Raw genomic sequence first — 14,885 nt, forward strand, 5'->3', positions numbered from 1 at the left:
GTTCTAGAGGATATGTTTGTCAAAATTGATAATCTCATTTTCTCTGCTGATTTTTATGTATTAGATATGGAAGATAATAAATCATCTAATTTCTCTAATATTTTACTAGGAATACCTTTCCTTAATATGGTCAAGACGAATATAGATGTGCGAGATGGTACATCACTATGGAGTTTGATAGGTAAATTATAAAATTTAATGTTTATGATGATATGAATTATCCTAGTGATGTGTCTTGTGTGTGTGGGGTTGATACTGTAGATTCTTTAAGACAAAAAAACTTTGATTTAAGCCATAACAATAAGCTAAACATTGTGCTTTCTAATGATTTTGATGTGGACAACTTACAAATTTTAAGAGAATATTTTATTGCTGAAGATAATGTACCAGATATAGTGCTCGAATTAGAGGTATTTAAACCCCAAAAGAGTAATGCACCTTGTGTTAACCTTCCTATTTCTCACACAAAACTTCTACCTTCTGTTTTATAAGCATCAAAGTTAGAGTTGAAATCGCTGCGAGAATTAGAGAAAGTTAAGAATGATGCTTACAAGAATTCAAGGATCTATAAAGAGAAGACAAACTTTTCATGATCAAATGGTTTTCAAGAAGCAATTTTTGATAGGGAAAAAATTTTTACTTTATGATTCTTGTTTAAAGCTATTTCCCGAAAAATTATGATCAAAATGGTTAGGTCCTTTTGTTGTTACTAATATATTTCCTCATGGTGTAGTTGAAATCAAAAGCTTAAGCACCAATAAAATTTTCAAGGTTAATGGTCATCAATTGAAGCCTTTCTATAAAGGATTCCCTGCACCAAATGTTGAAGAAATCCCCTTGAGACATCCTATATAAGACACATGAAAGAACTAACAATGTCTAGCCTAGGACATTAAATAAGGGCGTTAAATGGGAGGCAACCCATTCGATTTTCTTTATTTCCAAGATTTTCTAATTTGTACTTCTTTTTTTTTCTTTTTTTTCATTATTTTCTACCATCTTCTTCCTTATTTTTCTTAACTAGAAGTTTTTCTAACCACTTGCAGCTTTTTAATGGAGGAAGCACCTACAAAAATTTTTGGGTTTTAATTTGGGATGTTTGCATAAGCCTTGCCCACGATTTATACCGTAGTCACTTAACATCTATTCTATTTATTTTTCCCTAACACCTCAAATGACCAAGTTACTCACACATTCTCTATTCATTTAGCGCCGACACCCACTTCCCTCACCTACCAAATCGGCTTCACACTTCCCTATCCCTACTTACAACCTCCACGAAACTAAATCTCCTCCACTTTAAAACACTTGAAAGCAAACCAAATGAGAGAGAAGATAGTTTTTCCCAAGCATGGTCAATCCAAAAACAAATGGCCATGACCTGCTGGTGAGGCAGAGGGACAAACACAATCGCCACCAGTGAAAGTCAAACCACAAGTCGTATGAGAAAAATTAACCCAAGTCAATAGCTCAAGCTTTAAAAGCCAGCCCTCGACGTAAGACTTGATGATGCTTCCCAGTGCGCTCCACCTCCAAGTCAAGTAACCAAGGGAATTAATATGTCTCTTCATTTTTTTATTTCATTACTCATTATTTGCATCACACTAAGGATAATTTGTAGTTTAAGTATGGGAGAAGGACATACTGTAACATCTCAAATACCTAATGGGTAGAAGGGAGCCAACTACTTAAGTAGTTATGAGTGCTAAAAACAATAATTGACATTGAAGCAGAAATAGAAATCTCTAAAAACAATAATTGACATTAAAGCAGAAATAGGAATCCCTTACAAAGCAATCTAAGATTTAAACTTACACCAAAACTCATAAATTGGCAATCCTAAGTATTAAATACAAAATATAGAGTCCTTACAGGATTTTACATTAGAATGCGGGATAAATTATTGCACTTTAATTATGTCTTAAAGAATTACCAAGGATCCATGAATGGGTCTAGTCAAACTTCAAGAGAAAACTCGGGGAGCAAATCCTCAATTTCCTCAACATCTGGGGGGGCACAGATTAGGGGTAAGTTCCATGTAAACTCAATAAGGGAAACAATATTTAAACCACATAGTTAAGGTTTAAAAAGTAAACAACCTGAATAATATTTCGTATAAATCTCTTACCTTGGAGAGCCTTCGCATGATGAATACATTTAAATATTCAGAAAAACCCTTATCTTTCTTAAGAAAATCTAGTGAAACAGTTCTATAACCAAGCAAAGAGCACAATAAATCAACATTTAACTAGGCATATTATGTCACATTAGGCATATCCGAACATGTCAAATGTCTAATAGAAATCAAACAAACAGCATACTCAGTAAACAAAAGAACCAATGTACAAATCATCATAGAGTTTCGAATAGCATTCTTAACCATAGTATGTTTTATTAAGTTTTTTACCGCCTCTACACAAAACTGTTACATCATATATCCACTGAGGGTTAAGGGGATCCCCAGTTACCATTGTGAATCACCAACTAATTCCCGGGACATTATCCTTTTCCCATCTAAACTATGACCACGGATGTACTTCGCCACTGTGGCCCTATATGTACCTAAAGCGTATCCACTCCCTCAGAGGGAACACCAATCATCACAAGGAGTGGTTCACCAACATTTATTCAGAATAGGGAGAAATAAAAGCCGCTCAGAGATAACAATCGAACGGATTTGCTGTTCTTTTCACTTGTTTATTTCATGTTCACAACAATTTTCATATTTTTTTCATATGCATATTACATGTTCAATATAATTGTTTATGAGCTCAATAAGGGTTTCACAACCTATCTAGCTCGAGTGCTCATTTCATGTATCCGGTCTAAAGGCTCATTTCATGTATCTAGCCCGAATGCTCATATCCGACCTAAAGGCTCATATTTGACCTGAAGGCTCATATCTGGCCCGAAGACTCATATCTAGTCGGAAGGCTCATATTTGGCCTGAAGGCTTATATCTGGCCTGAAGGCTCATATCTGCTTCGAAGGCTTGTATCCGAACTTGACCTTCAGGTCATCCTCTCAAAGCAAGACGCAGTAGAATAACCCTCTTCACCATTACCAAGGTAAAGTGAAAGACTAAACCCGCATACAAGTTACAAATCATCATGTTTTCATGCATCATGCTCACTATTTCCATGGTTAAACAATGATCAATCACCAAAGACACTTATGCATCAAACCCTTATGTTCAACAAATGCCATATCTTACATTTATATAAACAAGATTAATCTTGTAAAAGTTCATGCATCATAATCATATGGTACAACTATCATGTATCATATCTCACATAATCATAGTTGAACAATTAGTATCAAAGTTATATATCCCAAATTAATTTAACTAGAAAGTGCTCTAAGAAATGTAAGAGTAAATACCCAAGAATCCTTTACCATCATATTTAGTATCCATTTATGACCATCACATCTTCAGATCCATAATATATCCACAACTATTTCACATCCAAAACCCGGTGGGGATTCAACAACATATTTGGCCAAAGGCCCATTATACTCTAATTTGACCATCGTGATATTCTTTAAAGCCTGAACTCCTTATAACAACCTTCTTTGTCATTACCAAAGGCAGGAAAAATGGTCAATCCCACAAGTATCCCAAATCATCATTATAACACAATTCATCATGAATAAAGTCTCATATATTCAAAAATTAATCACCAAAACAAGTATAGAATTCCATTTCAAAAAATCTCAAATTTCACCAAATTAATTAACTAAAACGAGCAATTAGAAATATAGATTAAAATACTAAAGAAGAATCTCTTACCGAAATTGAGTCGATTAGTCTTTTGGAATGGGAGAAAAGAACTTTTAGCACTCCTTGGTGAAGCTCCTTAAATTCCTACTTTTTCTCCTTTTTCTTGCTTTTTTCTCTCTCTAAAATTTTTCTTTCTTACTCTAAAATCTCTCTCTAGAAAGTGAAAATGGAAGAAGATATGAAGTGTGGGAAAATGAGGAAAAGAGAGCCTTCAAATAGGTATGGAGAGAGCTTGGATGTGCGCCACATAACAAGCATCTAAGTGGGTGGTTGAGAGGTGCGTGAGGAGTGGGTGACCGTGAGACCTACATGGCATGGGGAGGTATGAAGGCGGGTATGGGGAAGATCTTCTCATTTTTTTGGTTTTCTTTTCTTGTCTTTTCTTTCTTTTTTTCTTTTCTCTCTTTTCCATCTCCTATTTTATTTTATTTTACCTTTTTAAAAAATTTATAATTATATCTAAAGACAAAATTAAATTTAAATATTTTAAATAAATAAATACCAAATTTAATAAAATAAAGTATGGTAAAAATTAAAATGAAAAAATATTAATAATTTAAAATACAAAAAAATTAATTACGATAGAAATTTAAAATGGCTATTAAACCCAAATTAATAGAATTTTGACCGTATGCTAAAGTGCAAAGATTCGGGATGTTTAAATTGAATGCATATTTGAATCATTTGATGCCTAATTTAGGTGATTTTGTTTATTTTGATACAGGTCTAGAGATAAGATCCAAAATCAGAAAAAACAATGCAACAGAACTAATTTTGTACAGAGACAGCAACAGGTACGTAACTAAGCATTGGGCAAGACCTGGAAGCAGCAATTGATATCAGATCATGCACATGCAACCCTTGGGCAAGGCTTACACCTTAGGCGCAGCATCAGATACAGATTTTTTAGAATATATCAATGAAAAAAATGAGAAAAAGGAAAACAAATAAAAATGAGTTTTTTAAACATGAAAAGAGGCTAAAATTCAAAGGAGGAAAAAAAAGCCTAGCTAACCAAAGCTTGACCCTTTAAATAGAAGAATAAAAATAAAGCGACGAGAGGAAGAGAAACCATAAGCAAGCTTCATCTTCTTCCACCATTCTTTTTGTATTTTTTATCATATTTCCAAAACGATTTTCAACAATATCATGTCAAATATGAGCAGCTAGACACTACTTTTCTAGTCAAGAATTTAATTAAAGTTTCAATACAAGGGCTATGAGATCTAATTGGTTTACTTTTCTTCCTTATTTTCAATATTTATATATTCTTTTTTGCATAAGAATATTGTTGCTTGGTATTCTTTGCAATAGGGTCAATTGTGCGTACGACATAATAGCATATCGCCATTTGAGATTCTTGAATCTGTAATTGTTCAAGATATCCTGATACTAGTGGTAAATTAGTTTTCATACTAAAAAAATATATAATCTAATCTAAATAAACCGCATTATTGAGTTTGTTGGTTAGAATCGAGTCTTTCAAATTTTTAATACTATTGGTGAATTAAGCTCTAAGTGCATCTTCGAGGTTGTTCATTAATAAGAGTTAATCAACGAGCGTCTTTTGGTTAATTTAAAAATAAGAAAAGATTGGCTATTAGGAGCGTCTCCAATAACTAGAATTGGTTTATTGAGAACTAGAAAGAATTATCCATATATCAATGATCGACTTTGTATATTAAAACAAATATTATTTCTTTGACTAAAAACTTATTTATAATTGATTCTTATTTTCTAATTTTGCTGAATTATTTTTTGCTAATCTCATTTAATTAATTTTTTATTTGCTGGTTTATTTCAATTCTCTGGTTGTTTAATTTCAACTCAAAACAAACCCCCTATTTCACTTTTATTTATTTACTGGTCGTAAAAGAACATTAGAACTCTATTTCCTATGGATTCGACCCTATTCACCACTATTATAATATTATCTTATTATTTGAATAGAAATTTATTTTTGGTGGATACGACAATCATCAATATATAAATTTTATTTTGCCTTAAATAATTGAAAAAGCTAAAAACAATTAAGGTATTGTTAGTAATAAGTTACCCAATATGAATATAGATTGTTAGCATACACAATACCATCTAGAAAGCTTCTCAACTGATTAGCTATATACTTTATTACTAGTTTTCTCAAGACATTGTAAAGGCTAATAGGATGGTAATTTGAATGATTTTTTGGGTAGGACACCTTTGGCATTCGAGCAAGATATGCATGGTTAATTGATGCAGAAGAAGAGTTGTTACTCAAGATATTTAGAACAAGCAATATCATATTATCTTTAACAATAGACTAAAATTTTGATAGAATAGAGAGGACATACCACTGGTTTTGGTGCCTTTATAGGATGCATTTGCTAAAGTGCCAAGTAAATGTTATTTACTCAATATGGTTCCAATAATTATACATCCATCTCATTTGTCATCCTTAGTTCCATTATAGCTAACACACCTTTAATCATAGGAAGTTCACCATATCAAATACAGAAGAAAAATGATATATAAAACTTGACCTTATTTGGATTATTCTTGTTACCATTGGCCAGTACAAATCCTAAACTTCATGTTTTTACTTCTCCTCTATTGTTGTGACACTACAGAGTGAAAAAAATAAATCAGTGTTTTTATCCCCATTTGAGCCAATCCACTATGGGGCACTATACCCACATCATTCCATATTTTTATATAATTACATCAAAAAAAAGTTCTTTGCCTCCCAACTTATCCATATTATCCCCCATTTTTAGAGATTGCTCACATTCATCTAATTGTTCCACTCGACTTTAAATTCCCAACCTAAGCTTGTGAAATGACATTAATGCATAAAGGTTCTCACAACCACATTTACTCAAACATAAAGATTTTCTTTCTCCTATTATTACCCTCTAAAAGTTAATAGAAATGAAGCATAATCGGTGAGTGATCAGAGCCATACCTGAGTAAGTGGTTTATAATGGCATTAGGAAATAACTTCCTTCATGTAGGTTAAACCAAATATCAATCTAGTCTCTCCAAAATATTTTCCCTCTCTTATCTCCTATTATGCCAAATGAAACGGTAACCTATAAAACCAAGATCCTTCAAGTCAAATAAAGATATTGCACTACAAAAGTTCAGCATTCACTAGTATGGGTTCTTATGTCTACCTTTTTTTTCGAATCAAGCCACATTACCTAATTAAAGTCCCTTCCCACCAATCACATTAACAACGATTAATGGTTTAAAGAGAATAGGAGATCCCAAGTTCTTGTATGTTGCCAACTTTTAACCAATCACATATACTTGTAAATGCCAAAGATACCCATGTTCATCTTAAATGTTAAGATCAACATGATGGTCTTCATGTTTGATCATGAAAGAACCTCAATAATCATTTGACTCCTCCATATAATACATATACCACTTGCTCAATTTGTAGCTAAGTTGTTATAATTTACTATAATAAAACCTTGAAAACCCATGTTGTCTTTAAGGAGGTGTATCTCCTCCACTTTTTTTGTATCATTTTAAATAACAAAAAGGGGAGAAGAGGATTGATAATCCTCTTAAGTCACCTAATTACTATCGAAGTCTCCAATCTATGAAAATTATAACTGAGGTAATTCACGGTTGTGGGTGTTGTTGCACAATGATTATAAGAAAGCTCCTATTTCCTCATCCTTTATAATTTTTTGAAATTTATTTCTTAACTCCCATAATACTAACTCAATAGCATCACCATAATCCTCAGCCATTTGTTGTGTTCCTTTCCCTGGTTTTCTCACCAAGTTAATATCCTCAAGACTACTTTTGTGTTTTATGTTCTCAGGTTTATAGTGCCTTCACCATTTTCTCTATTTTCTATGGTTATTTTGGTCACTTATTAAACTCTAACCTTCAGTTTAACATTCAAGCTCCATCATATAGAGGTGATACCTGTAACGGCCCCGGAAATTTAAATGAAATATTTGTATTAAAAGTGTCAAATGCGGAAGCGTAATAAAAATTTTGATTAACATCCCTTACACAATAACCAAAACGTACTCAAAACATGAAAGAACAAACTAACTAAAAGAGATACTCGAAATAAGAACTATAAATATAGCTATGGATTCTTTAGGCGTCCCCTTCGCCGTTTTCCTGCGAAACGGGCTCGGGAACAATGTCTTCCTGATCTGAAATGGTTAAATAAGGAATGAGCTACACCAGCCCAGTAAAGACATCACACTATCTCACCGCCACGGAAGTAAAGGTTGGTAGAAAACAAAAATGACCAATGGAGCATAATTTATAACGAATTCATTTATCAATAATAAAATCTTTTACTGTCCACTTATCTCGGCGAGTAAGTGGACACTTTATAACATAACCTATATCACACCTTTACATTTCAATCATCAGGAAACAGATTCCCTCTTTTACCAGCCTACTAGTATCCCTGGGGATCCATAGGGGGTCCCCTCTACACGTGAACCATTAACATTTGTAACCTGATTCCAGGACCGTCCCCATACCCCGTCCGGTATGGGCGCCAAAACCATGAACCTCAATACCCCGTCCGGTATAAGGGTGAAACGGACCGTCCCCATACCCCGTCTGGTATGGGCGCCAAAACACATAAGGTCTCCATACCCCGTCCGGTATGAGAGACCATGTTCCCGGTAGGGTTCCCTACGGACCCGGTCCGTCCACCATCTCCAAGGATATCTAGTCAGGCTGTCCACATTTTTCACTTATCAATTCACATAACCTTTTTTTCCTTTTTCTTGGTTTCAATCATCCAATCATACACAAATATGTAAACTAGTCATCGACACCAAATAAGACAATACAGTATCGGGTTAAGCATAATACCAACCACAAAAAAAGAAACCATGATTCATGCGTACGAGACCATAATATAATTACATCAAACATCATACTGTATTTAATACTAGAAATTAAATCAAACAATAACAGACCAACACAGTATCAGACTCGGGCTCTATTGGCAACCTTAATCAATTATACATCTATAAAGTCACACAGTACAGTTTAATTATTTATTTAGTTTTAATACCGTGATAGAAAATAGGGTGAGGGGTCCTTACTTGTTTCGGGGTCTGAATACGGCTCTACAGTGCGCCTACAGGCTGTCCTTAATTTTTCTGAATTTTTTTCAGAAAACTGAAACGCACTACTGGTACCTGAATGTGTCCCAAAAAATCCCAAATCAGACCTAGGGCCCTTTTCTATCAAATTCAGCCGAATTCGGCCACATTTGCATCGGTCCCTGCAATAAAACAACCCTAGGGCCCTCGGTGGGCCAAAAAATCACGAAAAACCGAAACTTACCGGCGGCGGTGCTCTCGGGTGCGGCGGCTCCTCCGGCGTGAGTTGCATTTTGATGTTTGGCTCTGATCAACCTATAGAGAAAAGAACGGTGATCACAGTAGTATAAAAATTGCATCGAACGGAGGCCGGGAAGGGCCTCATCGGAGGCAAAAATCGAGGAGGGGCGCGGCGGCGCCGCTGGGCTTCGGCTGGGTTTTTCGGCCGTTTGGCTGGTGGTTTGGCTCCGATTTGGCCATAGGCGGACTCAACATTGAAAAACGAGCAATGGAGAGAAAATTTACCTTGATCGGTGGTCGGAAACTTCCCCGGTGCAACGGCGGGTGGCGGCAGCCGGCTCCTCCGGCGTCTGGTTCTTCTTCTCCGACGAGGCACTGGTGGCTAGGGTTTTTGTGGTCAGGTGTGGGTGGGGTTATTTATACCCTTTGTCTTTTAATCTCAACTGTCCATCAAGATTAAATCTAGACCGTTCGATCACAATTTAATTGGAATTAAATCTGGGCCGTCCATCGCGATGTAATCTGGGCCGTCCGTGCGCACGTTTGATCTGGGCCGTCCGTACGCGTGAGAACGGATCTGGGCTGTCCGATCGCGCGCACGCGGATCGCCCACGTGGCCCGTCCCCTGGTCAGCGTTTCCTTGCCATGCGGCGCGTCCTGTTGGCCGGGGCTGCTGAGTGGGCCGCTAATGTGGCTGCTGACGTGGCACAATATTTTTAAATTGCGTTTTGACCCCCGATTTCTGATTTTTTTAAAAAAAACAACCCCATAATCCAAATTTTCACCCCTTTTTCCCAAAATCAATTTCAATTAAATCCAAATAATATTTTACCCAATTTTATCATTATTATTATTTTTATTTTTCATTAAATTAAATCAAATTAAAATAAATTACATAAAATCAAATAAATAAAAAATAAAAATAATAAAATATAATTTTATTTCACTTGGGTGTTACAATACCAGATAACATTGTTCTCAAACTCCACGATGATGAATAAGCTTTATCTGTTTTTATGGATTTTTAAGGGATCAGGTTAATTTCATGCTCGAACTCCATTGTTATTTGATCCAAATTTGAGTCATTAGATAGGCCTTAAGAAGTTTCAGTCTTCGCATATTGGATTTTTAACCCAATGGCAGATTTGGCCATTTTGAATTGTGAGCTTGTGCTAAAACTTCCTCTCCCAAGATTATTTGATCCTAGATGGTCCAAATTTAGTTTCGAGGATGTAATCCCGCATCAAGGAGGAATCCCATAAGGAAAAAGGAAATTCCATAGGAATTCCCGTAGGTTCCGCTCAAAACAAGCAAGTAGTTCCAGATTCCTTTTGTTTCCTAACCATGATTATCTCAACAAGAAAAGTATCTACATCCCTAACCACTTTCCTCATAAGATTATTCTAAAGAATGGGTCAAGTTTATTCAAAGAAGGTTTAAGGTCCATAGAGAGACTCGTGGGCTTGGAGAATCACAAGAAAAGAAAAAAAAACCAATTTTTGGCCTAACCTGAGAGAGATCAAGGCCTCACGGCCAAAGAGGGCCATGGCCCCAAATAAGATGTAACACCCCGCCCATCACTGTGTTTAAATAATTTGAAAACTCTATTTATTCGGATCTTTGGCCACGTTAAACTTAATTAATTTACTCTGCTTAATATTTATCGTATCTTGTAATTTTGGTTTATTTTTATTTATTTTACTTTTAATTAATTTTATTTAATTATTTTATTATTATTTAATTTTAAGTCTAACTCATTCAATTAATTATAGAAAAATTGAAAGAAATCAGAAAAACGGTGAATCGGGAAGAAAGGTTACTTGTGCATATGCTAAGTAGTGTGCGCGCGCGCACGCGCGCACAGTAGCTGCGGGACGTGCGCATAGCGCGCACACCCCTTCTGTGTACATGGTGCAGGGTCGCGCGTAGACGAGTCGTCCACATGTCACCTCGTACGTGGACAGGCACCACACATTGTGCGCATGCTGTCTGCCCAGCAAGCAAGTGCGGATAGGACCTGTGCGTTGGGGCCTGCGCGGATAGGACCTGTGAGTTGGGGCCTGTGCACGCGGCAGGCTGCGCTAGTAGGCTAGCCTACAACGCACTGGCTGGGGCACTGCCATCTCAGGCAGTGCGCTGCCACTGCCTCAAATGCTGTCGCCGCCGGTGGAGGAGGCCCTCCTCCCTTATTTTTCGTGCCAAACATCTTTTTCTTCTCTTTTTTCACCAAATTTCACCACTTAGTATGAATTCGACGGTTCCAAAACTCTATAAATTGCCCTTCCTATTTTCTTCTTCTCCACACTTCCATTCTTCTATTTTTTAAGATTTAGAGAGAGAGAGAGAAAAATAGTAGTCTACTGAGAGAAGAAGAGAAAGAAATGAGAACAGTGGAGGAAAAAACATCAAGATTTTAATAAAAAATCTAGTATTTCTTTTGATATCTTAATAAGTATTTTTAGATAAGCTAATTTAATATGATTGTAATTTTGTCTGTTTTGTATGCCTCTGTGTTCAGATGAATCAAATTGTTCTTATTTTCAAGCATGCTATGTGAATTGCAAATATTTGATGAATTTGCATATAATAAATATAATATGTAATCGGTAAAAGTAAAAAAGTATAAAGAAAAGAAAAAGAAAAAAGTGGAATGAAGCCTATATGGTCCGAAGTGTATCTGTATTAACATGCATATTGCATCAAGTTTCTCATTAGGCTTTTTATATCTGAGGGGTATCTGTTCCCCTTGCCATTCAGTGTATCTGTTTTCCCCTCCCCTATCTGGTTTGGAAAAATATAAGAGAACCACTCCCAGTTGATGACAGCGTACCCTCTGATGAGAGTAGTATCACACTATCTGTAGGGGTCACCCATGGCTAAATAATATCGTGACTATAGATATCTGTTAGGGCCACTATGAGTGGTATGACCATGGTCATAAATCGTACCATAGTTTGGCCAGCCGAAAATGGGCTTGAACAAATTACCATATTTGTATCTGATCTGGTCATTCCACTTGGGTAGTTAAAAATTTGTATCTATCATCAGAGATAGAAGTTGTAACAACTTTGCGAAGCATGACACAAAAATCTGAGCATTTCATGATTTATTTTATTTTCTCTATTATTTGGCATGATGTATGGTTGGTTATCTGTATTAACGTACCATTTTCCTAACAAATAAATGGTTTTTCATAATGTGAGACAGGTAAAAGATGAGGTTAAATGGTAAGCTCTTAAGTCAAAATAATTAACTTTTGAAATTTTACAATGTTAATTTAATATTGTTTTCCTCACTGAGCATATGGAACTTACTTTTTTCATGCCCCCCAGATGAGGAAGAAAGTGATGAACCGCAGGCTGACCTACCCTTGAAAGTCTATGAGGATCCCATGGATCCACAAGTCTGAATGTATGACTGTTCTCGTACTCTGATGAGTCCAATATCATAGTGAAAGAAATGGCCCTTATGTTTTATTTTGTATTTTGCAGCCACTTCTTGCCTCAGTAAATGTATGTGTTGGAACTCATATGTATTTGTAAGAGATTTGTAATAATTTTGTTCCGCCACATAGATTTTATCATACACTCATTATTCTGAATCTATATCTAACACTCATTTGCCTTAATTAGCACTTGGGATATCACATAAGAACCAAACAAGACTAATTGGCCTTAGAGAGTGGCAGACAACATATGCTTCATATATGAACCTCCTTGTGCACATGTACCAGCAATCGCATACGTAGGAGAGAGGCCTTGCACCCACGGGATCTTTTTCGACGTGAGAGATAAGCTACAGCACACAGGAAAGCCTATCCCACGCTGGAAGTGCAAGTGTGCGGGATGAACGTATGGGAGGCATGCACATGGGAGTCAGGTTACGCGTATGAGAATGCCACAACATAGCATGCATGTGGGAGAACCTACCTACATGAGTGAGGTGTGTGGGAAAGAATTTGATGCCGAGAAGAAGTCTCTTTGATCCTCTTTCCATATGTGATTTACTTGATCAATTTTTCAAGGTTTTTGCAGCAACTAGAATTCCAAAGAGAGATTAAAGGCACATGGGAAATATGGTGAAAAGAGGGGTGACTTATCTAATAAATATTTTATTAATATTTAATTAATATTTTGATGTTAATTTTATCTTTAGGATTATTTTATTATTATTTTGGGTTTGAGATTTAGGTAAGTCTAGATTTGGGATAGAAATTTAATTAAATTCTAGTATTTATTTTTGAAAATGAATACATAATCCTTCTTCTCGTCCTATTAGTCTTATAAAGCCTATATAAAGGTTTCTCCATTAGGCTTATAATCAAAACTTTCAAGGTCAATAAAATTTCAAGGTTTTATTTTTAAATTAGGTTTTACTAATTTTGAGAGTGTTCTTCAAATTATGGGGCTTCAGACTGCCTTATTGAGTCAATGAGTCATAACCGACTTATCGGTTAAGCTATGGCGTCTTTTCTATTCCTTCAATTTTTTTCCAGTTACCTTGGTTTGCAATCAATTTGTTGGTTGTGATTCAAGTAGGGAGGATTACTTAGGTAATTAAGTTTTCTGGTTATAACATTGTGTGAGATTTCGGGAGTTAAAACGATCATTCCCTCTCCTTTTCACGTCATAAGGTTTTGGTTGTTAACAGTGAGGTGAATGAGTTACTTATGGGTTTTTTTATGTTGGGAATGCTGGAGGACCTTGATTAATACATTCATTTATCTAGGCCTAGATAGAACCCTAACCATCATAACCCAATATTTTGAATATTGATTGTTTTTGTCTTTCCTTCTTCTATTATATAAGTGAATAAGTTTCCTTATCATAATCATGCATGATTTCTAGCTCCATTATCACCATTTTTTCCTTTCCATTTATACCATCAGTAACTGATATATGGTTTCCTTGTATGACAGACAACCTTCTCTTTGATGGTTTACTAATGATCAACATATTTAAATTTACTATTAGGCCTTTAATCCTTGTATAGGTATGTATGTGATTCCTACTCTAACCAGTACTCTCAAAGTGTTTACATACTCAAGCCTACTGTCATCTGTATTTTCTTTCACATGAGAGATAATATAAAGGTAGTTATTTGTACCGATATATAACCTAATAATGTGTTCCATGGATTGAGAATAAGGTGCCATAAGGTGAGAGTTTTTTTAACATCAATTGATACCCCAATTTGCAAATATGGAGAGGTTTCATTCAAAGACCGTAGATAAACTGAAATCAATATATCCATCTTCACACCATACTTCTTTCCCACATTTACAGTTATAATCTCTTTTGGTAGATCACATATTCACCCTACAGTTGATTTGGAAGCATCCGACTTGACTAAGGTGTTCATGCCCTTGGGTAGATGTTTTAATCAAGTAATATAGTGCTTAAAATGACATGGTATATCCCTACAAACCTTCTTTATATCCACAACAATGTTAAATTAGAAGAGATATAGGTTCATGCACCATACTCTAATGAAAACTTCACCCTTTAATTTATATATTTTCTTCATCATGTTAATAAAAACAAAGGGATTAGCTGCCCTTTCAGTATGAACACACCCTATAGGTAAAACACATCTACATTATCTCCCAGTATGTGACCTGTTAGATCCCAAACCTCAGCTTCTGCCCTATTAACACCATATATGCTTCTTTTTGCCTTGAAGAAGACACCATAAATGACATAAATGAATACACTATTATAAAGCTCGAAACACTGATGTTGTTTACCCTACATAGCCATAAGAAAAGAACACAAAACAATGAGGGC

This window comes from Carica papaya, chromosome 8 (assembly GCF_054855325.1).
Source record: "Carica papaya isolate Zhongbai chromosome 8, ASM5485532v1, whole genome shotgun sequence".
Lineage (NCBI taxonomy): Eukaryota > Viridiplantae > Streptophyta > Magnoliopsida > Brassicales > Caricaceae > Carica > Carica papaya.